This window comes from Penaeus monodon, chromosome 26 (assembly GCF_015228065.2).
Source record: "Penaeus monodon isolate SGIC_2016 chromosome 26, NSTDA_Pmon_1, whole genome shotgun sequence".
Lineage (NCBI taxonomy): Eukaryota > Metazoa > Arthropoda > Malacostraca > Decapoda > Penaeidae > Penaeus > Penaeus monodon.
The window spans coordinates 36,796,150-36,801,149 of NC_051411.1; positions in this window are offsets into that span (position 1 = coordinate 36,796,150).

The window sequence follows — 5,000 nt, forward strand, 5'->3', positions numbered from 1 at the left end:
AAGAACATTACTCTTGTACCCAGAAGTATAGCAGGTAATGCCAGTGATGTTAAAATAAACCTTTTATAACCATCAGCATGCGTACCTTAGGTGTATTTCTACATAGTTATTCCAATGTTTCCAATCCCCGGTTCGCAAACAACACCAGTATTGATAAACCATCCTTTTTACTTCAAGATGTAAACAAACCCATCGGGGACGCATATACTGTATGTATTCCGCGTGTACGTATGCTATGGCATTCCACACCGAGATCGAAATCATTAAGAAGAAGGATTTAAGGCGAGGGATGAAAGGTGATGGACCTAGTAATATCTAAAACGGGTTAAAATTGCACTGCATTACAGGGCGTGGGGTGGAGTGGGGTGGGGGGCCTCGCTAAACAAATTAGATAAATTCTCAGACGGAGAACAATTTCTGGAAGCGAACGGTCGGGATAAGAAGGGAAAGAGGAAGTAGAGGGGAGAGAAAGAAATAGGGTAGAAGAGGAGGAGACAAATTAGCAGGATAAAGGATAATATATATATATATATATATATATATATATATATATATATATATATATATATATGTGTGTGTGTGTGTGTGTGTGTGTGTGTGTGTGTGTGTTATATATGTATAATATATATATATATATATATATATATATATATATATATATATATATATATATATTATATATTATATATACACAGATATACAGAGAGAGAGAAGGAGAAAGAAACAGAGACGGAGATATACAAATGACAGACAAACTGATAGACGGAGAGAGGGAGAGAAAAAGACCAAGATAGTGAGAGAGAGAGAGATTGAGAGTTTGAGAGGGAGAGACATACAGACAGAGAGGAAATTATATATTCAGCAATAAATATCCTTCTGTAAACGTGTTAAGAGTAATGCATGGTACACCCTTCCCTTCGCAAAGTTTACATAAAGCTTGGACTACTCAGGCTCGCCTTAATTTCACAATGGGCTCAAAAGATGTGCCAGAAAACACATTTTAATTATGAGGCGCAATTTCAGGAGAAGAATTTAAGAGTGTGAGTTCACGCTAGGCGCTGTCTTCAAGCTTCAACAACACCTTGATGAGAATTACCGTACCAGAAACTTCCTTTATCTCGAGAATTCCTGTAATCTTCAACAAACAATTATGGAAATGAATCTCCAGGAGGGAAACTTTGGGAGGAAGATATTGACAGCTAATTTTGATCCTCGCAAACTTTTATGCCTTTTTTCCCCTAATATATAATCTCCACGTTAAGATCCCATAAAGCATCTATTTATAAACCTAACGATGCCCGTCAACTTTGCATTAGGGTTAACTCGGTTAAAGAATATTCCTTAGTTTATATATTATGCATGCAGTTGCTTGAAGTTTTTCAGAGTGTTTCTCTTTATCTTTGTATCTTGCATATCCTAGGGTGTTTATTTGTTCCTGTGCTTTGGCTGGAAATGAGAGCAAAAATATATATATTTTACATGTACGTTAGACCGCAATTCCGCACGTTTCTTGCTAGTCTGCAGTGCGTATGTGTCATTTGCTTTTGGACTTAAATAATCATAAAATTAAATAAAGTAATAACGAGAACACTAGTGCGTGACATTTCGGGTGAAACTCATCAAATGGTAAAGCTGAAAAGGATGATGAGGAGGGTTATATATACTCGAAACGTCACGGGTTAGTATGCTACTTCTTACCGAGGTCGTATTTATTTCATCTTTGTACACATACTGCTTTGCTTTTGTTTTGTTTTTCTTTCCTTTGTTGTGTATATTTGATTTGTGCGAGTGTGTGTCAGTATCTTGAGGCTAAAGGAGGAAGTGGTCGAGTTTTCTTCAATCAATTTCCTTATAAACAGTTCACGTACAATTTCTTACGAGTGTGTGATGTTTCCAATAATGTTTGTTATTGTGTTTTTCTATATGTATTTCGTAAGACACTTCACACTTTCACTCGAAGCCATTATCAAGGATACAGTCCATTATCAACAGCTACGAATAAAACCTCATTCGCTATGATTATGATTATATCATCTACTATAGTGGCACTTCAGTGTTCGCGGCACTTTAATTGGTGATCAGGAAAAGACGCAAAACAGCAAGAATGAAACATAAATACTTGACGGAAAGGAAGGAGCAGTTTCTTAATACGTATAAATATTTCTTCAAATGTCAATAAGACGCGGCAAGCACAATGAGAGATATATATAGAAGGAGAAACATGATAAAAAGAAAATTTATTGCAATGAAGATAATATCTGTGTGGGACGTTTCAGTTACTGTTCTCTGCTTATATAAACAACCTGTGGCGAGAAAATGAGTAACTTTGAGAAGCCATTGGCATGTGTAGGAAATATTTTATAATTATAATAATACAGTACATGTTAACCTAATACTAACTATTTCCTTTCAGAAGTCACATACACATGTAAATAATATACAACAAAAACAATAATAAAAAACAACAACAACAACAACAACAACAATCGTAACCACACAACCCTATTTTTTTTTTACCAAATAAGATTTTAAAGAAAAAAAAATGTGCATACTCAGTGTAGATTCTGAACATCCGCTTAATATAATGTATTTTTCTTTTCATTTCTTGCTCATGTCGCAGCCTATGTCTCAAGCTGATTTCCGAGACACTCAAGCGTAGTCCATTGCAACGTCAACAATGGAAGTCAGTTCCTTGTCTCGTCAAGCATCTCCCCTTCCGGTTATTATTATTATTATTACTGTTATTATGTTCTTATTAACATTATCATTCTTGTGCATCGTGTTGTTAAGGTTATTTTTATATTTGTTATGTGTTTTGGTATTATTATTAATCGTGGTAAGAATGAGAGTAATAATTTTAGTGATGATGGTAAGAATGACATTGATATAAGGTTCATAATAATAATAGTTATATCAATAATAATGATAACATTAATAGCAATAACAATAATGGTAAAAATAATTATTTTTATTATCATAAAAATATGAATAAGAATAAGAATAAGTTTAATAAAATATAGATAGTACCAGTTATGACAATAATACTGATAATAATAATAATATAATAATAATAATAATAATAATAATAATAATGATAATAATAATAATAATAATAATAATAATAATAATAACAATGATAATGATATTGATTGCAATGATAATTAATCATTATTATATTTATCAGGACTATTATTAATCTCTATCTATACATATTTTATATGAAGAGACTACTACCGCTGTCTATCATGATTTGAAAAAATGCGTTGTATATGTTGCTTCTGTGAAAAAAAAACATTAAATTTGTATGAAAAAAGTGATAATATCTTTTCTTATTTACTCAATGAGATTTCCAAGTTATCATAACTAATAATATACCTTTTTATAAGCGATAATATACGTAGTTAAGTTGAATTACTAAGTCAAATCTGAATAGGCCTATATATATATTATACATTAATCCAGAATCGGGTTAAAGTTTTTGACAGATAGGACTATTCATAATTAAGTCTTCATCATTAATATTCCTAGTCTATCAAGAGGCTTCAAGACCAATTCCAGAAGAGTCGGAAAAGCTTTCTTTGGGTGTTATGATGAACAAAATAACTTTGAGAGAAACTTCATACCTTTTAGGATTGAATGTACTGATGAGTTTGGAATGAAATGATGTTATTAAATTGGTTTTGATGAGGGTTAGTGAAATATAACGATTATTATGGTGATGTTTATAATTACCGTCACATATTCGCTGTCATGATAATACTGAAATCAATAAGATAAAGATCTTATTGTTATTTTCATGGTTAATGATAGTTATAATGATAACGGTAATAATAATAATAATAATAATAATAATGAAATAATAATAATAGATAATAATAATAATAATAATAATAATAATAATAATAATAATAATAATAATAACAACACAACAACAACAACAAAAACAACAACAACAACAACAACAACAACAATAATAATAATGATAACAGTGACGATGATAATAATAAAGATGATGATAATGATAATAACAATAATACTTGTAATAATGATATAGAACACCAAATATGAAAATGATAGTGAAAATTATAATATGAATAATGACAGTGATGGTAATGATTATGGCGATAGTGATGGTGATGAAGATGACGAGGATGATGATAGTCATGATCATGCTGCTCATAATGAGGATAATAATGATAATGATGATAGTGACAATAATAGCAATAGTAATAGTGAAAAAAAAGAAAGAAAGAAAAAAAAAATGCATATCTAAACACAAACATACCTCCTCCCCTTCACCCCCCCCCCCCCTCTCATCACGCGCAGCCTTCCCCCACCTCTGGGCTTGATCATTCTGAATAATTAGGCTAACTGGCAACTCACTCTCTCAATGGTTCTGGCGGCCGGGGAATCATTTTTGTTTGAGATGAGAATAATTTCGCACACGTCCCTTGGCTTCTGGCGTGCCCTTGGGTCTTGCCGGGTGCATTTGCGATGCTCTTGTTTACTCTCTCTCTCTCTCTCTCGCTCTCTCTCGCTCTCTCTCTCTCTCTCTCTCTCTCTCTCTCTCTCTCTCTCTCTGTCTCTCTCTCTCTCTGTCTCTCTCTCTCTTTAAAGGGTCTATTTTTGTTTGTTTGTTTTTAGGTGGGGATGTGTGTGTGTGTGTGTGTGTGTGTGTGTGTGTGTGTGTGTGTGTGTGTGTGTGTGTGTGTGTGTGTGTGTGTGTGATTTCTGTTGATTTCTGTGTTTGTATCCTATTATTTGCTTGTTTTATATCATATACTCTTCTCCTTAATTATCGATCGGTCTCTTACTCCCTGCAATTTTTTTTCTTTCTTTGTTTTTTTAATCTTCATTTGCTCTTGAAAATTCCTTTGTCTTCCTTTTCATATTTATTTTTGGTTCTTCTTTCTCTCATATTTTTTTTTTTTTTAATTCTTCATTATACGCGTTTAATTACTTATGCTGCTTAAAAATAACAATGATTATGCTATTGATTA